We start from the raw sequence: 27,331 nt of genomic DNA, 5'->3' as shown, positions 1-27,331 counted from the left end.
GAGAGATGGCTTAGTGGTTAAGGCACTTGTTTGCAAAGCCTAAGGACCCAGGTTCAATTCCCCAGTACCCAAGCCAGTGGAGTTCATTTGGAGTTCATCTGGAGTTCATTTGCAGTGGATAGAAGCCTTGGTATGCTGATTCTGTCGCCCACTGTCTCTCTCTCTCTCTCTCTCACAAATAAACAATAAATAAATAAATATTTTAAATAGCTTATTTATTTATGGAAAGAGAGAAAGAGGCAGATAGAGAGAATGGGCTCGCCAAGGCCTCCAGCCACTGCAAACAAACTCCAAACGCATGCACTATTTTGGGCATCTGGCTTATGTGGTTCCTGGAAATCAAACCTAGGTCCTTCAGCTTCGCAGTCAAGTGACTTAACTGCTAAGCCACCTCTCCAGCCCCAAATGATTTTTTTAAAAAATGAACACAAACACATTAGCATTGGTAAAATTAGCCAAATACTTTATCCAAATAATGACTGAAATTATCACAATGAAATTCAGCTCTCCCATTTAAAAATGTACTGTAAGCTGTGGGTACAGTTCATTGGTATGTGCAAGGCCTTCAGTTCATTGCTAGCACGGCAGAAAAAAAAGAAATGAAAATAATATATTGAAAAGCAACTTAGAATAATGCTTGAGCGTCTGCTAAAGAAGCTGATAAAGCTGAATAGAACTTGAACTCACTACTTAAGCTGTTTGAAGTATTCTCCCCCACTGATTTCATTATTGCTGCAGAGATGAAAAGGCTAGCTTCATGTACAATAATAAATACTCACCCTTGACTCTATGATAACCAACTTACATACTTGCATAAAATTGTTAAGTCAAGTTAAGGATCTACTCAAAATATAACTTAATAGGGGCTAGAGAGATGCCTCAATGGTTAAAGCACTTGCTTACAAACCTAACAGCCTGGGTTCAATCCCCCAGTACCCATGTAAAGCCAGATGCACAAAGTGGTGCATGTGTCTGGAGTTCATTTGCAGTGGCAGGAGGCTCCGGCATGCCCATACTCACTCACTCACTCTTTCTCTCTCTCAAGAATAAAAAAATATATATTTAAATATAAACACACACATATATGTTAAATATAGTCACCAGAAATCTTAGTAATCTTAGCAGTGAGGAAACTGAGTCAGGAGGATCACAGGTTTGAGGCCAGCCTGGGCTATATATAGCAAGTTGGAAGCCAGTGTGGGGCACAGAGGGATAATCCTGTTTCAAAAAAACAAACCAAAAAATAAAAATTACTACCACCACCACCACTACCAACAACAACAACAAAAAATTATAATTTTAAAATGTATCTAATACATTTTATAAATTCATTACTCACTTTAATTTCACAAATCAGGTTTGGAGCTTATCTACTTACAGAACATTCATGGAGTGCTTAATATATACCAGACACTGTGCCTAGTATTACTGACTGTGGTGGTTTGATTCAGGTGTCTCCCATAAACTTAGGTGTTCCAAATGCTAGTTCCCCAGCTGATGGATATTTGTGAATTAATGCCTCCTAGAGGGAGTGTCTTGTTGGGGGCGGGCTTATGGGTGTTATAGCCAGTTTCCCCATGCCAGTGTTTGGCATACACTCCTGTTGCTTGTCCACTTTATGTTGGCCAGGGGGTGATGTCCAGCCTCTGCTCATGCCATCGTTTCCCCCTGCCATCGTAGGGCTTCCCCTCGAGCCTATAAGCCAAAATAAACCTCTTTTTCCCAGAAGTTGCTCTTGCTTGGGTGATTTCTACCAGCAATGTGAACCGGACTGCAACACCGACATACCATTTCAATTAACTCACAAATGAAGCACACTAAGTTAGGCACTAATAGTCTCATTCTGTGGATAACGGGCTATGACAGTTAACTTGCTCAGATTCACCGAGAAGTCTAGAAGGTATTTCAGTAAAGTCTGACTCTGGTGTATGTGACAATACTGTCAACTAGTGCAAGCCCTATACTTGAATCATGCTACCTCTTAACAGGTACCTGTACAAAAGATAAAGTCATTAGCAAACCAACAATGCAAGTTTCTATCTTTGTAGAGAACATTAATTCAGAACATATGAAAGACTTCCTCTCCATTCAAATTTATGACCAACCCAAACAGAATTGTGTTTTTAAATTTCAAATTCTCAGCTCATCAGAGGCAATTAGATTGAAGAGCCTCTGATATTAAACTCACAATTAAAGCAAAAGATTAAACAAGTGATAAAAGTGCAAACTGGATTCAAATATATTGATTGTGCCATCCAGGTGTTTTGCAATCAATACTTCTGACATCAAAGATGCAGTTTTGTGTATAATAGGAGAGGGAAAAAAGATGACATCAAAATAAAAGAGAGTTGGGTGTGGTAGGAGGCAGAGGTAGGAGGATGGCCATGAGTTCAAGGCCACCCTGAGACTACAGAGTGAATTCCAAGTCAGACTGCACTAGAGTGAGACACTACCTCAAAAGACCAAGAAAAAAAAAAGGAGAGAAACTAGTTGGAAAAAAGGGGTTCAGTGGGGAGAGAATAAGGGAAGGGGGAACAAAGGAGGATGGTGGGAGGGGATTATGGTCAGGGTATATTATGTGTATGTTATGGACACTGACAATAAGAGCATTTTTTTAAAAAAGATGAGTCTCTTTCTTATACCTGGAGGGGATTCCTGGAGAATCTCCAATTCTCCAGAGAGCAAGTGGGAATTCTTACAATTCAATATAATCCACTTCTGACGCCATCTACCTGGAGTTTGTTTCAGCTGTCACAAAACTGCCCCATTTCAGATGCCAACCACAGTCCTCAGCCTCCTCTAATTCTGACCATACAGCGATTATCAGAGGGTCCCATGATCCTCTCCTCCAGTGATTTGCTAAAATGGCTCATGAATACAAAAAGGCACTTTACTTACTATAACTGGTTTATTTTACAGGATACAACTTTGAAACAGCCAAATGACAAAACACAAGGGAAGGAAGGTGGAGCTCCCAGCCTTCTCCAGGTCCACCTTGATAGATTCTCCAAATCTGAAGAACTCCGGAATACTATCATTTATGGCCTTTGAAGGAAGCTCCATTGCAGGCATGGTTAATGTAATCACTGCTCACCAGTGACTATCTCTCTACTCTCTCTTACCTCTCCAGAGGTAGAGGTAACTTCTAATCATATCTTGATCTGCACGGTGACCAGCCCTCACCTATAGCTAAGTAGAGACTGGGGGAGGAAGTGTCTCTATCACTCTTATCAATACGGAAATTCCAAAGGGTTGGGAAGCTGCATGTCAGGAACAGAGGGCAAAGAGAAACATTACATCACAGTCATATCAAGTACTGAGCTACTAAGATTAAAGACAAAGCTCCTACCCATAAGCAGTTTGTTTACAATAATTTCATCAGGATTTTTCACTTTCATTCATATATTTCAAACACTAAGTACAGTTGAAGATGGCTTTCCTCAAAATGATTCTTATCGTACCAAAAAGCAAATATTAAAAGCAATAAATCTTGGCTGGAGAGATGGCTTAGCGGTTAAGCGCTTGCCTGTGAAGCCTAAGGACACTTGTTCAAGGCTCGATTCTCCAGGACCCATGTTAGTCAGATGCATAAGGGGGGGTGCACGCATCTGGAGTTCGTTTGCAGTGGCTGGAGGCCCTGGCATGCCTATTCTCTCTCCTTCTCTCTATCTGCCTCTTTCTCTCTCTGCCTGTCACTCTTAAATTAAAAAATATTTTTTAAAAAAGCAATAAATCTTAAGGTTATATTTAAGACAAAGCAAAAAAACAGGGTTTGGGATCAAATACATTTAAATTCCAATTCTCTAATCTTTTTTTAATTTTTTTTTTCGCTTATTTTTATTTGAGAGCAACAGACAGAGAAAGAAAGAGGCAGATAGAGAGAGAATGAGAGAGAGAGAATGGGCACGCCAGGGCCTCCAGCCACTGCAAACGAACTCCAGACCCATGTGCCCCCTTGTGCATCTGGCTAATGTGGGTCCTGTGGAATTGAGCCTTGAACCGGGACCCTTAGGCTTCACAGACAAGCGCCTAACCACTAAGCAATCTCTCCAGCCCCAATTCTCTAATCTTTGCTACCACTTACAACAGAACTTTGGATAAAATAATCAGAGTTTCATTTTCCTCATTTATAAATCTTGACCTAATTCCCGTGAATCCCTCTGATTGTACAGTGTGTGTGTGTTTCAGAGCATGGGGTCAAAGGACCATCTGATTAATAAAACTGGTTTAACACTAGGATATTTTTATAAAATACATTTTATTTATTTATTTGAGAGAGAGAGAGAATGTGCATACCAGGGCCTCCAGCCACTGCAAATGAACTCCAGATGCATGCGTCCCCTTGTGTATCCTGCTTACATGGATCCTGGAGGGTTGAACCGGGATCTTTTGGCTTTGCAGGCAAGCGCCTTAACCGCTAAGTCACCTCTCCAGCCCATACTAGGATATTTTGTCTCATGTTAAACAGTTAAATTAATGTCCAGAATACAGTTGAGTTTATATAGTTTTCAAGGTGAGACAAATTTATTTTTATTTTTTCTTTATTTTTAAACTTTTTATATTTGTTTTCATTTATTTGAGAAGAGAAAAAAAAAGAAGCAGTAGGGGGAGAGAATGGCCACTGTAAAGTAACTCCAGACATATGTGCCTCTATGTGTATATGGCTTACATGGGTACTGGGGAATCGAACCTGGTTCCTTAGGCTTTATAGGCAAGTGCTTTACCTGCTAAGTGATGTCTCCAGCCATTTTTCTTTTTAACTTTTAAACTGATAACCACCATACATATAAACAATATACCCTGATCATAATCCTTTTTCAACACTTCCTCTGTTCTACTTTATCCCCCATCTTAATTGTATTTTTTTCCAAGATAGGGTCTCGTGTTTCCTGCAAGGCGGGCCTGTCTCCACCTCACCTTTCCAGTGTTGGAATTTTGGCATGTGCCAATATGGCAATGCTGGGGAATCAAACCCAGGGCTTTGTCCATGGTAGACAAGCACTCCACCAACTGAGCTACATTTCCAACCTCAAATTAATTTCTATGTCGAAGACCAAAAAAAAAAAAAAAAAGAAAAAGAAAAAGAAAGGCCATTTGGTACATAAGTTATTTTCTTCTAGATTTTTTGGGGGCTGGAAATATTGTGTGTCTGATAGTACAGGGCACAGTAAAATGAACACAAGACAATAGTCACTACCTTCTCCTTACAAGTTTATTACAAAGGAAGAGCATATAAACAGTTAAAGCTTACTTTTGTCAGGCATCGTATAAACGTAATGGAAAAGTTTCTGGAAGCAGCAAGGAAGCATTCTCTCACAGAACCACAACCACAGCCTGACAGGCTATTCAGTGAAATGATGAAAGTAGTCTTCGAGAGGGATTACTCTATACCACATCAGAAATTTTCAAGATGTAATAGGATAGAATCCATTTGTGAGCCATGAAATGGATTTCCTGGATCTCAGCCTATGTTTGTGGGTGTGTTCGTGCATGCATGCCACTGACTGCGTGTGGAGATCAGAGGACAATTTTGGTTGTTGGTCCTCACCTTTCACTTTGGGCAAGACAGGGTCGCTCGCCGCCACATTCACCAGGCTAGCAAGCCTGCAAGCATCCAGTTACTCTCCTGTCTCCACTTCCCTTCCTACCTTTGGTAGACTGGGATTAAAATGCCAACACTACAGCCTTCACATTTATGAGTTCTGTGGATCGAACTCAGGTACTCACTCAGATTGCACGGCAAGCATTTTAAGCACTGAGCCACCTTCCCAGCCTCGTCAACCAACTTTTAAAACAACAGAACAGAAGAGCTGAGGATAAAACTCAGTGACAGAACACTTGCCTCGCATATGCTAAGGCCCTGGGTTCAATCCCCAATGCTACCAAAAAAGGTAGAGAGAGGAAGAGAAAGAGAGGGGAATATGTATGCGTGTGTATGTATAAATCACCATATGTGTCTATATAAATATAAAGATAGTTGGGCGTGGTGGCACACGCCTTTAATCCCAGCACTCAGGAGGCAGAGGTAGGAGGATCGCGTGAGTTCGAGGCTACCCTGAGACTCCATAGTGAATCCCAGGTCAGCCTGGGCTAGAGTGAGACTCTACCTCGAAAAAACAAAAAACAAAAAACAAAAACAAAAATAAATAAATAAATATAAAGATAAATATATATGCATATAGACACAAATCAGAGCATACAAAGAATAGCAAATGGGTCTCTGAGAAACACAAATTCAAAATATGTAATTATATTTGTTCCTAATGAAGATGTATTTCATACTGAAGATGCAATAAAAAGAGTTAGAATGCCAAAGTTCTATGTAAAGACACGGCATAAACAAAGCCTGAGAGGGAGGGGCAATCCACAGGTTCCACAGCCATGGATTCAACCAACTATGGATGAAAAGTACTGGAAAGACAAATTTTGTCTATACTGAAATGTACAGATTTCTCATTATTTCCTGAACAATACAGTGTAACAACTATTTACATAGCATTTACCATGCATTTTCTTTTGTTTTTCCAAGGTAGGGTCTCACTGTAGCCCAGACTGACTTGGAATTCTCTCTGTAATCTTGGGCTGGTCTTGAACTCACAACAATCCTTCTACCTCTGCCTCCTGAATGCTGGGATTAAAGGCATATGCCACTATACCTGGCTGTATTATGTTTTAAAAGTATCCTACAGATGATTTAAAGCACAAAGATGTATAGAAGTTATGTGCAGATACTATTTTCTATAAAGAATTCAAGTAACTACAGATTGTAGATATCAATCCCTTGTGGATGTCAAAGGATCACTATACACAAAGAGTAGATTTGATCTCACACATGATACATTAAAGGAACAACCAAAAAGATGGTGAACTAGTAGGATATAGTTCTTTAGTGACTGAGGCTTCAACAGCTACTACTAGGCTTTTGAATAAAGTTTAACTTAACAAAATGAAGTATTAGAATAAAAAAGAGAAAGGTTGCTTCCTCAGATATTTAAGTAAGCATATACAACACTGTGTGCTGCAAGAGTAAAAAACCTATACGTTCTGACATAGTTTCACTCTTCATCTTATTTCTACATTCCTCAGAAGATTTTCATTTTACTGAATGTTTGTTTTTCTTAAATATTCTGGTTTTGTACAATTCCTCTTAAAAATCTACCAAGAAAAGAACTTTATAAAGGTCAATACACATATTCTAAAAATTATACAGACTAAAAAAGTCAAAGCAGTTTTCAAAGAGACTACAGCTAGAAAATTCAGACTACCTGACTTACGAGGCCCGGGCAGCCGCGACGACTGCAGGAGCGCCCCAAGCAGACCCTCACAGACACAGCCAGCGGTTTCTGGAAAACAGACAAGGACCAATCACCGGCGAGCACATGATTCTTCAACAAATGATTATAAACGACCAGAAAAACCCAACTCAACTCATACCTGACACTTTACACAAAAATTCACCCCAAATGGATATCTAAATCTAAAAATATAAAACTATGACTCTTTCATAAGAAAATAAGGGTGATTATGTTTGATTGGGCAAATAGTCCTTGTGTGTAATAACAAAGCCCCCCAAAATCCATTTAGAAAATTAACAAAATTAGACTACATCAAAATTTAAACTAAGCCGGGCGTGGTGGCGTACGCCTTTAATCCCAGCACTAGGGAGGCAGAGGTAGGAGGATCGCCGTGAGTTCGAGGCCACCCTGAGACTACATAGTGAATTCCAGGTCAGCCTGAGCCAGAGTGAGACCCTACCTCGAAAAACAAAAACAAAAACAACAAACAAACAAACAAACAAACAAAAAAATTTAAACTAAACATCTATTACTATTACTATATTGTCATTTCCCCCAGTGCTTTTTTTTTTTTTTTTGCCTTAAAGAAGATATATGTAAACAAAGCCCAAAGGTCAAGTTTGACACACTCTGTACTTTTTAAGTATAGTAATGCCTGCATAGACTTTCCAGTGCCAGACCACAGTAAATATTTATTTTTATTTTATTTATTTGAGAGAGAAGGTAGAGAGAGAGAGAGAGAGAGAATGGTCACACCAGGGCCTTCAGCCTCTGTAAGTGAACTTCAAATGCATGCACAACCCTGTGCGTCTGGCTTACGTGGGTCCTGAGGAACTGAACCCCAGTCCTTTGGCTTTGCAGGCAAACGCCTTAACCACTAAGCCATCTCTCCAGCCCAAAAGATAGATTACATTAAGAGAGTGATCCCAAATATTATTATAGATCATGTCTGTAGTGATGCTGATGTAAGTAAAACCTACTGCGTATAAAAATATAGTGCATACAATAATGTACAGCACTTAACATTTGATGATAATGAACTATCAGTGGATTATATTTTATTATATTATACTTTTTATGCAAGAGAGAGAAATGGTACACAGGGCCTCCAGTCACTGCAACTGAACTCCAGATGCATGTGCCCCCTGTGCGCATGTGCGACCTTATAGACTTGTGTCACTGTGCGTCTGCCTCACATGGGGCCTGCAGAGTCAAACATGAGTCCTTAGGCTTTGCAGGCAAGCACCTTAATATCTAAGCCATCTCTCCAGCCCCTATATTATACTTTCAATCATTATTTTAGCATGTACTTTGACTTACTAAAGATACTGTGTAACATTATGCTATGTTAAACTGGCAGCATACACCTCATGTTTTCTGTATCTCTTGACTATATCAAGAAGCTTCACTGAATGATTGACCTCTGCCATTTAGGCATCTGTAAGTACACCCTATAATGTTCACACAGTGAAAAGGAACATCTAATGACCCACCACATTTCCCAGAATATATTCCTGTCATAAAGTGATATATAACCATAAAGTTTTATTGAAACACAGTCATGTTCATTTGTGTAGCTACCTTTGTACTCTAACAGCAAGAGTACCTGCAACAAAGATGACAGAGAGCACAAAGTTTAAAATAGTTACAAAAAGTAGTCCACCCTTGCTTTAAAAGATCAAAAAGTGAAATCTAAGAGGTCTCAAAACCTTAATTTTTAGGGTCTTTGGGAATTGTTAGCTGAAAAGGAACTATAAAAACTTAAGAAGACAAAAAGACCAAATGTTGGAATTTACATAATGTTAAGTGGTTTGACAGATTCAAATTTATTAAAATGAACAAATTAAACAGCTTGATTATGAAGTGGTTGAAACCTTAATCATCATCATGGTATTGTTCAAAATAAAATAGAGTCTGACAGTTGGGCATGGTAACCCATACCTTTAATTCCAGAGCTTGGGAGGCAGAGGTAGGAGGATCACGGTGAGTTCGAGGCCACCCTGAGACTACACAGTTAATTCCAGGTCAGCTTGGACCAGAGTGAGACCCTACCTCGAAAAACCAACAAAAAAAAAAAAAAAGAAAAAGAAAAAGAAAAAGAAAAAAAGAAAAAGGCTGGCTTTTTATTTTATATTTACTTCACATGTCTTAATGCAGTCACTGAAGATCATACTGCTCTGACCAACCCAACATTTATGTGACTAAGAGCCTTCAGTTGATCTTCTGGTGTAAGGAAGGAAGATGGTTTTTTGTTTTAACTTCTATCTTTTATCCCAAACAAAAACCCCAAAGTATATCAGTTTGTCTTTTTTTCAAAATACAATTCACTAGCTGGATACAGTACTGCATTCCTGTAGATCCAGCACTCAGGAAACTGAGACAGGAGGATGGTGAGTTCTAGGCTAGCCTGGTTTGTTAGGCTGTATAGTAGAAAAACAAAACACCAAACATGTCACTATTGTAAATGGAGAGCTCCTGGCTATATACTTGATCTCTAGAGAATCTTATCCTTATCTACAGACTGAACTTAAAACTTGTTCTCAAATTGTATTTCTCAATACTGCAGCCACAGTGATCTTTTTACTTTTTCAGACACACATTCGGTCCCCAGACTGCTACACAATCTATCATCTTATTTTTTTTAAAGGCTTTTCCCTTCACATAATGGGTTTTATTCATTTTTATTTATTTGAGAGTGACAGAGAGAGAAAGAGGCAGGTAGAGAGAAAGAGAGAGAGAATGGGCGCACCAGGGCTTCCAGCCACTGCAAACGAACTCCAGACGCATGCGCCCCCTTGTGCATATGGCTAATGTGGGTCCTGGGGAATCGAGCCTCGAACAGGGGTCCTTAGGCTTTACAGGCAAGCGCTTAACCATTAAGCCATCTCTCCAGCCCCTATCATCTTATTAAGACTCTGTTTTCCCAGTAAACGCCTTGTGTGTTACTTTTTTGCTTTTCTGAGATAGGGTTCACTTTGGTTAGGCTGGCCTCAAACTATGGCCTCAACTTCCCAAGTACTGAGATTTTAGGTGAGAGTCATCATATGTGGTTCCAACTGAATTGCTTCATTAACTAACTTATTTCTAAGCAAAGAAAGAGAAAAGAGAGAGGCGATGAATGGGCACTTCCAGGCCTCTAGCCACTGCAAACAAACTCCAGATGCATGCGCTATTTTGTGCATCTGGCTTTATGTGGGTACCAGGGAACTGAGTCAGGGTCATTAGGCTTTGCTGGCATCTTAACCACTCAGCCATCTCTCTAGCCCCCAACTGAATTTCTCAGAAGCTTTTCCTCACACCGTTAGAGGCAGGGTCCATTTGCTCTACTCACATAAAAACACTGTTCCTTTCCTTCAGAGCATACACCACATGGTTATAATCCTGTTCTATACCTCTTCCCCTTTTTGGATACTGTCAACCCTCCTGACCTATGGTAAGGACACTGGCTGCTGTAAGTATAAGCTACCTTTTTATGTAGGTGATCTCTGCCAATTATTAATCTACTGTCTCTTTTAGGCAGTAATGCTAATGGAAGAATAGAAGAGATAGTGTGTATAGGGAATGCTTATAGACTAACACCGATGGTAGTGTAACCATGCCGAGAGATAAAAGTCTGCAGTACCTCCAGAAATTCTCAGGCATGCAAATTCAATTTATCCTCCTTATCTCCCTGTAATTCTTTGTAAGGCCCCATCCTTTGCAGGGAAAACAGTTTTTCTTAGGCACTTCACCAGATTCTATATCTGGAGATATAATCAGTGAGACATCATTCTATCTAAGTTTATTCAGGTGTTTTCTTTTTCCTAAATTAGACATTTAAAGATAACCTCAACTATTTTTGTTTATTTATTTACGATAAAGAGAAACATAGAGAAAGAGGCAGAGAGAGAGAGAGAAAGATTTGGCATGCCAGAGCCTCTTGCCCCTGCAAACAAACTCCAGATACATGCACCATTTTGTGTATCTGGCTTTATGTGGGTACTGGGGAATCAAGCCCAGGCCATCAGGCTTTGCAAGCAAGTGCCTTTAACTGCTCGAGCCATCTCTCCAGCCAAGATAACTTTAAATTCGCATGTGGTTGTAAGAAATAACAGAGATCTTACCTACCCTTTACTAACTTTCCCCCAGTGGCATGGCACTGAAGTCTACAGAACAGAATCACAACTATCATGCGGACAGGTGACAGTCAAGACACAGACGGTCGAGGCTGAGGCGATGACTCAAAGGAGAAAGGGCTTGCCACTCCAGCCTGAGTACCTGAGTTACACCCCCAGATCCTGGGTGAAAAAGCTCGTGGTGGGCTTCTGTAATCCCAGAAAGCAGACAGTGAGATGGGGAGCAGAGACCCGAGAATTTCCCAGAAGCTCCCAATGTGCACAACAAAGAACAAAGAAAACAAGAGAAAAACCCTGCCTCAAAGGAGATGGAAAGTGAAGACTGACACCCACACGTGTCATCGAATACACGTGCCTGCACACACATGCATGCATACACACACACACACACGCACACATCTCTATCATGAAGACCTCCATATCACCTTATATGGTCTCACATACTCCCTTATCCCTACCATTTTCGTAATTGTGTCATTTCAAGAATGCTCTACAAATGAAATCACAATAACTTCTTGAAAATATTTTTTCCAATTCACATTATCTCTGACGATTCATCCAGGGTATAACATACATTAACAATTTCCTTCTTTTTACTGCTGAATATTATTCCACAAAATGAGTATGCTAGCTTAATGTTTTCTTCCATAGAAAGATATGTGGATTTTTATTAAAACATCTATGAAGCAAATAAAAAAACACAATTCATTATCCAAATCCATTCAAACAACTTGTGTAAATAAACCCAGTATAAGGAATGTGTGATTACAGTGAAAACACATTTTCTGTACTTGATAATTATAAACTAGAGTCCATATAAAGCCAGATGCACAAAGGGGCACGTGTGTCTGGAGTTCATTTGCACTGGCAGGAGGCCCCAAGCACCCATATTCATATTCACTCTCACCCTCTCTAATAAATAAATGATTTTTAGAAAGTAAACCCTTTCCTTCCAGATGCTGCTTTCAGTCAGGTGTTTTGTCCCAACAATGAGAAGGTAACTGCAACACAGACTGAAAATGAAATAAAATTTCTTTTATTTATTTATTTATTTTTGGTTTTTCAAGGTAGGGTGTCGCTCTAGCCCAAGCTGATCTGGAATTCACTATGCAGTCTCAGGGTAGCCTGGAACTCATGGAGATCCTCCTACCTCTGCCTCCCAAGTGCTGGCACCAAGCCTGACAAAATTTCTTTATGATACAGTTATTTACTTGGAAAATACAAAGATGGGCTGGAGATGTAGTTCAACTGGTAAAGTGTCCACCTAGCATGCATGAAGCCCTAGGTTCCATTCTAGCCTGCAATACCAGCATTGGGGAAATAGAGGCAGGGCACATGATTACATAGTGAGAGTTCTGTCTCAAAACAAACAAAAGCCCCCATAAAGAAAAGGCTGGGTGGAATGGTGGTACATGCCTGAATCCCTATATTTGGGAAGCTAACAAAAGACTTTGAATTCAAGACCAATCTGGGCAAGACTATCTCAAAACATGCACAAAAACAACACATAAAGTCAATATATGAAAATTAATTAAATCAATAGTATTAAAGCTTATATAAGATTAATGATAAGTAAGAAACTCACTTTACAATAGGACCAAAAGATGGAAATACTTAGGTATAGATCTAATAAAGTGTTGGAAACTCTGAAACTATCACAAAAGAAATCAAAAGACCAAAATAAATGAAGAGAAATGCTAAATTATAAACTAACTCAGGTCAGTGGCAAAACACTTGCACAGCGTTGCAAGACCCTGAGTTCAACCTCCAGTGCCATAAAATTAAAATATATAAATTATAAGACTCAGTATTTTTGTGAATATCAACTAAGCTAAATCTAGGTGTTATATGGAAAGGCAAAGGAACTAAAATAACTACAATGATTTCAAAAAAGAGTATGTTAACACTGACGGATGTTAAAACACACTTGTGGGCTGGAGAGATGGCTTAACAGTTAAGGCACTTGCCTGTGAAGCCTAAGGACCCATGTACCACTCTCCAGATTCCATGTAAACCAGAGGGACAAAGGTGATACAAGTGCAAGGTCACACATGCCCACTAGGTGGAGAAAGCATCTGGAGTTCAATTACAGTAGCTGAGGCCCTGGCATGGCAATTCTCTCCCCCCTCCCATTCTCTCTAAAATAAAAATAATAATAATAATTTTAAAAAATGCTTGTTATATAATAATTGTTTTTTTGTTTTGTTTTGTTTTTCGAGGTAGGGTCTCACCGTAACCCAGGCTGATCTGGAATTCACTATGGAATCAGGGTGGCCTCGAACTCATGGCAATCCTCCTATCTCTGCCTCCCGAGTGCTGGGATTAAAGGCGTGCGCCACCACGCCCGGCTGTTATATAATGATCAGACATGGCTGGAGAGATGGCTCAGCAGTTAAGGCACTTGCCTGCAAAGCCTAATAACCCTTGTTAAATTCTTTAGTACCCAAGTAAAGCCAGATGGACAAAAGTAGCACGTGCACCTGGAGTTCATTTGCAGGGGTTAGAAGCCCTGGCACACCCATTGTCTGTCTGTCTGTCTCTCTCTCTCTGCTTGCAAATAAATATTTTAAAAAATAATCCAGACAATGTGTTAGTAGCAACAGGGCAAACAATCAGTAAAACACAAGACCAATTACAATGGGGTAATTCAATCAGCAAGGTGTCTTTGCAGTGGTCATGGACTAATGGACAAATGAAAGAAACTACTTTGTACCCCTCACTTTATGTAAAAGCTCAAAGTGAAACAGAGATTGATGGCAAAAATACAAGAATATAAAACTTGTAGAAGAAAACCTCAGTGACCTTGGGTAACACAGAGAATTCCTTAGAGATAAACCACAGATTAGATCCATGAAATAAACAATTGGTAATTTAGGCTGCATCAAAGTTTAAAAGGCCAATACTTCAAAAGACACTGTTATAAACATGTAAAGTAGGTCACAGACAGGAGAAAATCGTGGCAAACTTTTTTACTAAAGACTACACAGGGGCTGGAGAGATGGCTTAGCAGTTAGGTGCTTGCCTGTGAAGCCTAAGGACCCTGGTTTGAGGCTCGATTCCCCAGGACCCATGTTAGCCAGATGCACAAGGAGGCACACGCATCTGGAGTTTGTTTGCAGTGGCTGGAGGCCCTGGCGTGCCCATTCTCTCTCTCTCTCTCTCTCTCTCTCTCTCCATATATATGTGTGTGTGTGTGTGTGTGTGTGTGTGTGTATATACATACATACATACATACATACACACACATACATACACACACAGAACTTGCAAAACTCACTCTGGGATGTAGCACAGCAGTAAAGCATGTGCCTACAATGAGCACAGCCTTGGGTTTGAGTCCTAGTATACTATAAAACAAATAAAAACAATGCTCAAACCTCAACAAGAAAATAAAACAAATCTGGCAAGCTAGTGTATACTAGGGTCCCAGCTACTTGGGAAGCTAAGGCAGGAAGACCAGAAAGTCAAGGCCAACCTGGGTAACAAAGTAAGATGCTATCCCAAAAGAAATAAATAAATACAAACAGAATGATTGAGAAATTTCACAAAGATGTAATAAAGCAAATAAGCACATAAAAGGATGTTCAACATCACTACATAAAAGAACTTCAATTAAAAAAATACAATAAGATACACCTATAACAATGGCTAAAATTAAAGATTTACAGGGGCCGATAGATTGTTTAGTGGTTAAGGTGCTTGCCTGCAAAGCCAAAGGACCCAGGTTCAATTCCCTAGGACCCACATAAGTCAAACGTATAAGGTGGCACATGCATCTAAAGTTCACTTGCAGTGGCTAGAGGCCCTGGTGTGCGCATTCTCTATCTGCCTTTCTCTCTCTCTCTCTCTCAAATATACAAATAAATTTTAAAAGCTTTAAAAAGAAAAGACAACAGGATACAAGCCTGAGGATCCCAGGTTGTCTCCCTAGAATGCACAATAAAATAATTTTTTTAAAGCCTGATGGGCTGGTATGCTTGTAAACCCAGTGGTAGGGAGTGAAGCAAACAGGGGGCTAATCAGGGAAGTTCCAGGCCAGTAAGAGACTCTATCTCAAAAAGGTAGAGCTGAGTCAACCCACCTAAGGCTGTCCTCTGGCCTCCACACATATGTGCACGAACACAGTAAGAAGAAAAAAAGAGTGACCACAGCAAGTGCTGACAAGGATGTAAAGCTACCTGAACTGTCATACGTTACTAGCAGGAATGCAAAGTTCAGCCACTTAGAAGAGCCTGCCGGTGCATTAAATTCCTGTGCTGCTGTAATAAATTACCTCCACCTCACTACTGGCTTAAAGCAACACAACTTCGAATATACAGTCCTTTAAGTTAGAAGCCTGACACGGATCTCCCTGGGCTAAACTTTGGATGTTAGCAGAGCTGCTTTGTTTTCTGCAGGTGCCAAAGATTAGTCCACTTCCTACCATTTTCCACCTGTGAGCCTGTGTGGGCCCAAGCACATTCCCTGGCTGCCTTTCTACTGCTGCAACTTTTTTCTGATTCTTCTCTTGTGCTTTTTTCTTTCTGCTTTTTTCTGACTCTTTTTCTGCCTTTCTCTTTTTGCTTGTTATAAATACGCCTACCTGGATAATCTTCCTATCTTAAAGCCAGCTGATTAACAAACTTGATTCAATTTTGTCAGTAATCAAAGATATTCATAGGTTCTAATCATTAGAACATCTTTAAAAACTATTATGCTGCCAACCATAGATAGGTTTTTATTTTGTTTTAAATAAAATTTAGCACACATGGGCTGGAGAGATGGCTTAGTGGTTAAGTGTTTACCTGCAAAGCCAAAGGACCTCGGTTCAATTGCTGCAGGCTCTGGCGCACCCATTCTCTCTGTGTCTACCTCTCTATCTCTCTCACTCTCTCAAGTAAATAAATAAAACATTTTTTAAAAATTTAACACACATATGCTCATATGACCCAGGATTCCCACTTATGCGTACCTCCCCAAAAGAAATGAAGACATGTTCACAGAAAAACGTATTCACAAGATTATGAAAGCTTTTTGCCCATAGTCACAAAAAAACTGAAAATAACTCAGTGTTTTATAAATAAATAGCGATATATTTATTCATACAAAGGAATAACCAAATCATAAGGAACTGTAAATACACTCAACAGAGGTGAGTCTCAAGCGTGCTAAATGAAAATACAGCAGACACAGTGCTTCCTTTGGCAGTCCATATACTAAAGCCAGAACAATGCAGAGGTTAACATGGTCCTTAAACAAGGATGGCATGTAAAAGCATTTCGTAGTTTTGTACAGACTCACAAGAAGAGAAGGTGCTCAAGAGGGAAGGGAAGGGAAGGCATGAATGGAATTGAGAAAATCTGGAGGACTGCAAAGACCACTGCGAATGCTGGTCAAGAGGTGTGATCTGAGCATGACGAATTATAACCTGAGGTAAGAGTACCTAATTCAAGGCCAACCCAGCTAACATCGCCAGACTCTCAACAACACCAACATGAACATAAAAAGACTCTGCACATCCTATGAGCAGTAAATATGTGAATTTTTCACAACAGTAAGAAAGTAAAAACTTCAAATAAAAGGCAATCATAAAAACTAAATACTACTGCTACACTAAAAATGACAAATTATATGGAAAGAAAACTGATCACTGGTTGTCAGGGATAAAGAGTGGAGGAAGGTTGCCTAAGACAACAAACATGAAACTATGTAATCCTGACTATAGAAGCATATAATGTTAAAATCATTTTTTAAAAATAGTTTTATATTTTTATTTATTTGCAAGGGGAGGGAGGGAGGGAGAGAAAGAAAGAAGGAAAGAAGGAAATAAATAAATGCATGTGCCAGGGCCCCCTGCTACTGTAATCAAACCCAAGACACACACGCCACTTTGTGCATCTGGCTTTATGTGGGTACTGGGGAATCGAACTTGGGCTGTCAGCCTTTGAAAGCAAGTGCCTTTAACTGCTAAGCATCATTGCAGCCCAAGTCTCATTATTTTTTAAAGAAAGGAAACAAATACATAATTTTTCATACAAATTAGCATAAAATTTAAAATGTAATGCCAATGTTGGACAAGGATGAGAAATCACTGCCGCTCATATACTATTGGCAGGAATACAAATCATTACACCTTAATAAAAAGATAATTTGGCTGCAGATGGTAAAGTTGAAAATGTACACTAACCTATTATTTTCCTTTAGGTTGTATAGATTCCCAGAAACCACATTCTTTCAGGGAAACACATACAAGGATATTCATTAAACACAGACTGAAAAGTTGAAAACTGAAAGCAACCCTTCAAAAAAGGAATGAGGGCTGGAAAGATGGCTTAGTGATTAAGCCCTTGCCTATGAAGCCTAAGGACCCTGGTCTGAGGCTCAATTCTCCAGGACCCACATTAGTCAAATGCACATGGGGGCACACGCATCTGGAGTTCATTTGCAGTGGATGGAGGCCTTGGCATGCCCATTCTCTCTCTCTCTGTCTGTCTGTCACTCTCAAATAAAATAAAACAAAAAAGGAGAATGAATTGTGTAGTTGTTTAAAAAAGGGGGGGGAGATGCATGGGGGAAAAAACTGTCAGTTATTTATATGATTTGAAGAAAGCAGCTTATTAATTGATCTAGCAATAAGATACAGTGAAGAGTTGGATGTAGTGGCACATTTTTGTAGTACTACCACTTGGGAGCTGAGGCAGGAGGATCAAGAATTGGGGGCCTGTCTGGACTATACCAACACCAGTTAGAGGCCAGTCTGGGCTACCTAAATAGTAAGACCTTGTGGGAAGCAGCGTTGTAGAATGGATAATGAGAACAGCACTGAACTTTGAGCACAGAGACAAGCAAGTAGACTACAAGCAGCTCTTCTGCAAATGAAGAGGTCAGATTATATAAAGAGCAAGATTACTAGTAGGTATGTAAAAAGGTTTTATTCTAAAGCACCTATATCAAGATACTACTTTTTTTCCACACATTCTGAAATCAGAGAAATAGGATATCTTCCTGTACTGATACATAAATCAGACCAAATTTCTTAGTATGTCTATTATGAGATTTTTCTTAGAGAAAATTTTCAATATATTGTTTACTGCATCATTTCCAATATCAAAAATAACAACATAAATTTTACTTGAGGAAAAATTATAAATGACAACATAATCATAAATTTAGTATTAAATTATAGAATGGAAATAACTATTAATCATGAATTTTGTTTAAGTCTGAATGCTGCAATAGCTGAATTTCACATATTAACGTGATGAGACTACAGTACTGAGTTTTGTCAAACATGAGTCTACATAGTGCAATGAAGGTACTTCATAGATGTGACTAACATCTATGATCAATTAGCTTTAACAGTATTACTTTCAATAAAGGGAGTTGTGGGGCTGGAGAGAAAGCTCAATGGCTAAAGGAATTTGCTTTGCAAAGCCTAATGGATAGGGTTTGATTTCCCCAGTATCCACATAAAATCAGATGCACAATGATGGCTAGGGTTCAATTCTCTGGTACACACATAGAGCCAGATGCACAAGGTGACACATGTGTCTGAAGTTCATCTGCAGTGGCAGGAGGCCCTGGTGTGCCCATATTCACACACACTCTCTCTCTCTTTCTCAAACAAAAATGCGTTAAAAAAATTTTTTTAAGGGCTAGAGAGATGGCTTAGCAGTTAAGCAGCTTGCCTGTGAAGCCTAAGAACCCAGGTTCAATTCCCCAGTTCACATTTAAGCCAGACAAACAAGGTGCGTCTGGAGTTCGTTTGCAGTGGCTAGAGGCTCTGGCATTTCCATTCTGTCTCTATCTGTCCCCCCTCTCTCAAATAAATAAATAAACATTTTTAAAAAATTTACAAGGGAACTATGATGATATTTTTTAATCAAAATAATAATTCAGGGAGATCATACAGATATCCAAACCACTGTACTGCTTTGGGTTACTCTCACTAGAATTTATATAAATATTTCCTATTTTGACATTCCAAAACAAATTACTAGTATGAGTCCACATTTACTTGTCAATTTCAAGAGCAGGAGTTATATTTAGTAGTTCAAGTAAGGCATGGCAAAAATGATTCTTTTTATTTTTTGCCTTAAAAAAAATTTTTTTTTTTGAAGCACGGTCTTACTTTAGCTTAGCCTGACCAGAAACTCACTTTGTAGACCAGGCTGGCCTCTACTCACAGCCATCTCCTACCACAGTCTCTGGAGGTGCTGAGATTAAAGGGGTACACCACCACGCCCAGTTTTCAATCTTTACAACCGAGTATTATGAAAACCTTTCTATATTTTTGTCTGTATCATCCATAAAGCTCTTAAATCTTAATGTCAGCCTGTGCAATAGTCTAGCTAGCTTTTTACAACCTAAGATATTATAACCACAGGCATAAAAAAGTCAGTTCATATTCAAGAAACTTACTAAATAATTTTCATTTCCACCAGTACTTACACTTCAAAGGCACCAAAAACAAACACATCATTTGCTCGTATTGTAGACTTTAATAGGTTATTAACGTGTTCTAATTAAAAAGGGATCACCAGAACACTATCATTAAAACACGACACTGTTTTTATCAGAAATACTAATACACCACTTGACATATTAAAACTTCAGAATTCTTGCTCTATACTTGGCTTTCCCAATCCAAATTCCTTAGAACTCTACGAGAGACGAAACACACTACGTACCGGTTCTAAAAAACTCTCCTTAGGTACACTATAGCGCCAACTGTTTCGAAAACCCTTTAGACCGAACCCTAAATTCCATGCACATTAACTGTGCGTCAATCAACTACAGAGAAGGTGAGTTTATCCTTAGGAAGTTACATAATTTTGCAACCAAGATCGTTGAAAGGGGCTTTCATTGAAAGTAACTGGCCAACAATTTACAGGCTGTTCCAAGTTCAACAACCTGCCATCCTGGTGACAAGGACGAGAGAGAGAGAGAGAGAGAGAGAGAGAGAGAGAGAGAGAGAGAGAGAAAGGGGGAGGGAGGGAGAGAAAGAGTGTCGGGGGACACTGGATTTTCTTACAGCAAGTGGTCAAGCCACAAGGAAGCAGGAACTGCAGCAGACCTGTTTAGAGAACGCCACGACTGGAATCCCAGGCGCTGACTCAAGCTCAGGAACGCCGAGCACATTCCTCCTTGCAAAAGGGAAGAAAAAAAAAAAAAAAGTGTGTTTCCCCGGCTGCTTCCCCAACCTCGCCCGGAGGGGAGTCCCCGGGCTCCTAACTCCGACACCGCGCCACGGTGCGTCCCCCCCCCCCACCCCGCGCCGCGCGCACGGACAAAGGTTGGGCTAACGCGGCCACCACCGATCCCGCTGTCCCGGGCAGCGCGCCCAAGCAGCCCCGGGGACGCGCGGCGCGTGGGGGAAGGGAGGGGACGGGCCACGCTCGCGGGGACCTGTTGATTACGATCCCCTCCTCGTCCTCTTCCTCCACCTCCACCTCCAGCACCAGCACCACCCGCAGCCGCGCCGGGCGCACCTCCTTACCTCCGCGCTCCGGCGGTCGCCGCTCCTCAACGCCGCAGAGGCGACCAGCCCTCCGGCGGATAAAGGATCCCGAAACTCTCGATTCCCCACCTCACAAGCCTTAGTCCCCGCCCCACCCCCCTGCCCACCGCCAGCCTCCTCCGTCGCCGCCGTCGCCGCCTCCAGCAACTCCACCTCGGGAGCGCGCGTGCGCGAGACCGGTGCCCCCACCACACACACACACACGCACACACACCACCACTCACCCCGCGGCCGACGCGAGACCGCGCACGCGTCCGCGGGACACTGGCGCAGCGAGCGCGCCCAGCCCAGGCTCCTCCCCCACCACCCCCGCCCCCGGCGCGGCTCGTCCAATCCCGAAGCCCACGCGCAGAGAACGCCCGCTCATTGGTCCGCCCTTCCAAGGGGGGGTGGGCCCTCGGGCGCGCGCACGGGCGCGCCGCCAACTCGAAAGCGCCCCTGCCTTGGGACTCGCGGGATCCTGGGAACCCGCTGGGCCTGGGAGTCGGTCAGTAGACTACGGTTCTGCTGCCCTAGGTGGCAGCTCCCGGGGAAGGTCCTCGCGTCCTGTCGAGTCACACGTCTTCCGACCTGGATGGGTTCCCCCGCCACACCGAGACCACTCCAAACGCAGCTCCTGAAAACCTGCCAGGAAGGATGGTGCTGTTTCACAAAGCAGAGGATCGACATGGCAGACGCCCACCCATTTCCACCCACCTCCCCACCTCGCGCTAGGCCCTGGAAGAGGGCCCGACACCGAAGGTGCTGGAAAGCGACTGAACGAGAGAATGAGCAGCCTGAAATATGCTCCAAGCAGAAATCCTGTACAGCTCATTTGCTTCAGCGCTTCCTATAGAAGTCCATGTTGAAGTCTGTTGGAATAACAAGAACTTTACCTTCCGAGGCCTCCTATCCCGCCTTGACAGTTCTGTTTGTAAATGTCCTATCGGGCCCCAATCCATGACTTCTGCCTGTTGAGTTTCCCCCAGGACACACTGAATAGACAACCCACCCTCTCAGAGCCTCCTGGTAAAGTCAGTTATGTCTTTATTTCCTCACATCGGGTTTGGTTGTCTTTGAATCATCATTCTCAATATCCTCAGGTCCTTTGCATCTTGCATTCGTCCTCTTATTCTCCACCGATCCCTTATTCTCCTCTGACCCTGAAAGTTGTTAAAGTCCCCAGGGGACTGTGGTGCTCTGAACTAAGCCATCATTCCAGCTCCTCAGGATCTTTTTGTCCTTACCCTTCTTGGATCATCGCCCTCAAGTCTAATCAGCAGTCTATTCAAATGGTTCTCAAAGTTATTAGTGTTTAATAAGACAGAGCCAAGGACTACTAAAGGCCTTATTCCTCCTGCCACCAAGTGTTCTACAGACTTTGAGTACAGATGGATGACTACTCTCAAATCTACATAACTAAACTGTCTTTTGTTTTTTGTTTTTACTTTTTTTTCGAGGTAGGGTCTCACTCTATCCCAGGCTGTGCCACCATCAAGGGACAGGCCTTCAACACGTAAAATTTGGGAGGAGGGGCACTTCATATTCAAACCATAACGGGCATAATCCTTTTCCTAAATTTGAGTGGCAGTACATAGAAATAAGATACCTGGGTTGATTACAAAATGAATTATAACCTCAAGACAGGATATTCAATATTCAGTGTGTCAGTCATTTGTCACACTTTTGTTTATACCTTTCTGAGTAGCCCTGTGGCAGATTGAAGGTGTTTAGATAAATAAAACATGGTTCATGAGAAATTTAACTCTGGAGGAAGGAAGTAGGTAAATTTGGAAGTTGGAATTTTTTGTAATGAAGTTCAAATTGCTGTGGTTACCTTCTCATTGCTGGCAGAAAGCACCTGACCAAAAGCAGCTGATGGGAGGAAAGTTGTTTATTTTGGCTTATAGTCTCACGGGGAAGCTTCATGATGGCAGGGAAAAGGATGGCATGAGCAGAGAGTGGGGTTCACCTCGGTCACAGCAGGTGGAAACGGCAGCAGGATAGTGAGCTGAACCCTGGCAAGGGGAAGCTGTCTATAACACCCGTAAGCCCTCTCTCCAAAACACACCTTCTCCAGCAAGGCACCAATTCCCAAATTTCCACCGGCTCAGAACCAAGCATTCAAAACTTTTTCGTTGTGTCAGTTTCACTGTCATGAAACAAACTAGAAGTCAAGCTGAGGATAGGAATTGCATGTAGAATTGCAGATCAGGTATGAGATCATTTTGAATAGGAACTTCTGGAAAAAGAGCAGAAGCAAATATATATGACTCTTATCAAATTGTCATGGAAGGGCTAGAGACATGGCTTAATGGTTAAGGTGCTTGCCTGTGAATCCTATGGACCTAGATTCAACTCCCCAGAACCCACATAAGCCAGATGCACATGGTGGTGCATGTGTCTGGAGTTCATTTGCAGTGGCAAGAAGGCCCTGGCGCATCCATTCTCTTTCTAATAAATAAATAAAAAATAAAACATTGGGGCTGGAGAGATGGCTTAGCAGTCAAGGTGCTTGCCTTCAATGTCTTAAGTACTCATGTTCGACTCTCCAGGTCCCAGGTAAGCCAGATGCGGTGACACAAGTGTACAAGGTTGTAAATGCTCACAAGGGGGCACATGTGTCTGGAGTTCAATTTCAGTGGCTGGAGGCCCTGTCGTGCCAATTCTCTCTCTCTCTCTCTCTCTCTCTCTTTCTCACTCTTGCATTTAAAAAGGGGGGGGGCAGTCTGGGCTGGAGAGATGGCTTAGCAGTTAAGGCACTTGCCTGTGAAGCCAAGGGATCCAGGTTTATTTCCCTAATACTCACATAAGCCAGATGCACAAGGACACACATGTGTCTGGAGTTCGTTTGCAGTGGCTGGAGGCCCTGGCACGCCCATTCTTTCTCTGGTTCTCTTCTCTCTCTCTCTCTCTCCTTGCAAATAAATAAATTTTTTTTTAAAAGGGCAGTCTGTTGGGCTTGCCTCCAAAATAAAATAAAATATAAAACATTAAAAAAGTCTCATTGAGAAGCCCCAACCTTCCCTTGTGAGAGACTTTAGCAGATTTGTAATAGGGATTAATCCTTATGTAGGTTTTAATGCATGTTGGGTAGTGGGAGGTCTGGAATATCCAAGTAGATACCTTCAGATCAATTTAGGAAAAGAACACTTTTTCCTTCTTCCAGAGTAATGTTTTTGTCTTTTGTTTTTCAAGGTAGCTCAAGCTGACCTGAAATTCACTATATAGCCTTGGGCTGGCCTCAAACTCATGGAGATCCTCCTACCTCTGCCTTTTGAGTGCTGGGATTAAAGGCATGTGCCACCATACCTAGCTCAGAGTAATTTTTAAAAGAATGTTTCAAACAATAATTGGGAATATAAAATATTTGTTGTAGTTGTCTTTGTGCTGCTGGGACAAGGATCTTATCAAAAGCAGCTGTTGGGAGGAAAGTTTTAATTTTGGCTTACAGTCATGGGGGAGAGTGGTGCTTCATGATGACAGGGGACAACATGGCCCAGAGCAGAGCCTGGACATCACCTGTGCCACAGCAGGTAAAAAACAGCAGCAAGATAGTGAGCCAAGCTCTGGCAAGGAACAGCTGGCTATATCATTCCAGTGCCCACTCCAGGCAACACACCTCCTCCAGCAAGTCTCTACCTTCCAAATTGTCACCATCTGGGGACCAAGCACTGAAAATACATGAGTTTATTGTGGACATATGATTTAAACCAAAACACCATTTAAATCAAATGAATGTGAAAATGGGCTGGGGAGATGGCTCAGTGTTAAAGTAAATGCTCTTGCTAGGGCTTGACTCAATGTGTACTTACAGAAGAAAGCTTTTGGGCCTCTAGGTAACATGTCAAACAAATGTGGGAAGGAAAAACACAGTAAGCAGGAATCTCTCTGCCTTGAATTTGCAGTTCAGGGTTCTGGATGAAAACAACTTGGCTGCAGCAATAAAAAGGCATTTTTTTTTTCCTTTTAAATTAAGAGTGGATAGAGGAAATGAATATGCCAAAAAAAAATCTTGGTAAAATGTGTGAATTTGCTTAATGAAGAGATAAATTAGCTTCAAAAAGTGTTCAAACTTTAGTTAACATTATTTCATAAAGAATTTGAAAGCTCTTAGCCAGGCATGGTGACACACCTTTAATCCCAGCACTCGGGTGGCAGAGGTAGGAGGATCAACGTGAGTTCAAAGCCACCCTGAGACTACATACTGAATTCCAAGTCAGCCTGAACTACAGCGAGACCCTGCCTCAAAGACAAAACAAAGCAACAACAACAACAAAAATTGGAAGTTCTCATTTAAATACAGAGAGAAGGACACACTGTTCTAATATTAGAATTAGAGAAGTTAGATCTTGTGCTCCATGACTACATGCAAATGAAATCTCCCCATGTCTGTGACTCAGGAAACTGGAAGCACTTCAGCTGGTGACTCTGGCTTACGACTTCTCCTGAGGTTACAAATTGGATGACAGCTGGCACTGTGGTCATGACTGAGACCAAGGGTTGGCTTCCAAGAAGGCTCACATAAGTAGTTAAACAGAGGTTACATTGCCTTGTCGTTTGGCACCCTCCAGCTTGTGACAGGTGGATTAACCCCAGAGCAGAGGGTTTGAGAGCGAAATCAAGCACGGGGCTTTTGATGATTTAGGCTCCAAAGCTGCTCGCCAGCGCTGTCACTTTGGTGTCAGGGACAAGTCCCTAAATCTAGTGCAGCCAAGGGGAAGGAATAGACTCTACTCTTCGGAAGAAACAGCCGTTTTTGGAGCCATATTTTGGGGAGTGTGGTTGGTTGGCTAGTTTTTATTTTATTTTCTATTGTGCAGTACCAGGGGATCAAATCCAGGGTTTTACACTTGCTAGGCAAGTGCCCTACTACTGAGCTACACTTCCTATCACTGAGGAACATTACCTGTGACCTTGGATCATTTTACTTCCTTCTAAGCAAATGGCCATTAGGATTATGTAGGTAAAAAATAATAATATCCAAGCCCTTATCACCGCTCTATTCTCTTAGTTATCTATACACACACACACACACACACACACACACACACACACACACACGACAGCTGCATTATTTGGCTCGCTGTCAATCCCTTGCGGCTCTACTAACCCTTCTTGCAGTCTTTTCACCCATTCCTTTCTGATGCACAGTTCGGGAAATGCCACCCTCCCGCAAGGCCACTTTTCACCCTCAGTGAAACATTTTAGATATGGCGCTTTGTCAAGAGGTGTCATGAGTAAGTTCATAACTTCAAAATTCAGTTGCCCGGGTCTCCAGATTTCACTGCCAGCCAACTTGAAAGGTCCCTGGGGCCTGAGGTTTTCTTTCACATGATGTGTTGCTTTTAAGATCATTAAATCTCTGCTCTCTAAGCTGGAAATCTGCTGATTTGATATGTTTAAAGGTACAAGAATGCCTCCAAATAATTTTTTTTTCAAGGTAGGGGTCTTGCTCTAGCCCAGGCTATTCACTATTAATTTTTTTTAATTTGTTTTGTTCATTTTTTATTTATTTATTTGAGAGTGACACAGAGAGAAAGAGGCAGAGAGAGGGAGAGAGAGAGAGAGGGAAGAGAGAGAGAATGGGCGCGCCAGGGCTTCCAGCCTCTGCAAACGAACTCCAGACGCGTGCACCCCCTTGTGCATCTGGCTAACGTGGGACCTGGGGAACCAAGCCTCGAATCAGGGTCCTTAGGCTTCACAGGCAAGCGCTTAACCGCAAAGCCATCTCTCCAGCCCTTTTTTTTTTTTTTTTTTTTTTTTTTTTTTTTTTGAGGCATCCTTGCTACATCATCTAGGTTGGTTTCAAACTTCTGGACTCAAGTGACCTCCCAAGTGCTGGGACTATTGGTTTGTGCCACCATACCTATGATAAGATTCACATAGCAATTCGTAAAGAAAACTAAAAAGCACAAAACCAAAATAATCTGATTCACATTATGGCTCCTGTAGTACTTCACTGACAGGCAATTGGAAAATGTGTTTCAAGTTGAAACCTCAGACTGGGAATGGATCCCTTCCTGCTCCCCGCCATGCTGGCAGCCTTTCTGCTAGGGGGGGCTGATAAGCCCATCTCCCTGTCACCGCCTCCTGTGACCATACCAGCGGCTGAGGAAGTGTGTATCACTAGTGTCTTAGTCTGTTTATATCTTAGGGCTCTTCTAAGTCAAGTAGTTCACATTTAAGAACTGACATATCTAAATCATGAAGATCTACTTCCTGGGAAGATAACACTTTGAGTCATTGTGTAACAGCCATGTGATTGGGTTATTGGTCTTTAGCTGGGATTTTTCTACAGTATTGATATTAGTCAGAACAGTTCACCTAATTAGCTAGCCAGCTGTGATGCCTGGTGTCTGTGCGTCCCTCCTGTTTATACAGTCACTTGTTAAAGCATTCATTTTACTGAAAGATTTCCAAAGCATAAAGCTTTAGTTTTA

General features: G+C 41.5%; 1 protein-coding gene across 9 annotated transcripts in view; it reads right to left on the bottom strand.

Annotated features, from left to right (window-relative positions):
- The window catches only part of Pals1 (protein associated with LIN7 1, MAGUK p55 family member), a 98,706-nt gene extending 77,730 nt beyond the window's left edge, over positions 1-20,976 (bottom strand). For 4 of the 9 annotated variants that reach the window (XM_045154526.1, XM_045154531.1, XM_045154524.1 and 1 more), the window contains exons 1-3: positions 20,889-20,976; positions 20,466-20,535; positions 7,266-7,343 (exon numbers count right to left, since the gene is read on the bottom strand). The gene's annotated coding sequence lies outside the window, so the exon portion shown is untranslated. Of the gene's footprint in view, positions 1-7,265; positions 7,344-20,423; positions 20,536-20,888 lie in introns of all 9 variants that reach the window. The other 5 variants (XM_045154527.1, XM_045154533.1, XM_045154525.1 and 2 more) reach the window with 4 other exon arrangements.
- Positions 20,977-27,331: the final 6,355 nt, after the last annotated feature.

Source organism: Jaculus jaculus, chromosome 7 (genome assembly GCF_020740685.1).
Source record: "Jaculus jaculus isolate mJacJac1 chromosome 7, mJacJac1.mat.Y.cur, whole genome shotgun sequence".
Classification (NCBI taxonomy): Eukaryota; Metazoa; Chordata; class Mammalia; order Rodentia; family Dipodidae; genus Jaculus; species Jaculus jaculus.
Note: the sequence above shows the minus strand (reverse complement) of the source record. Positions and strands in the feature narration are given on the sequence as shown.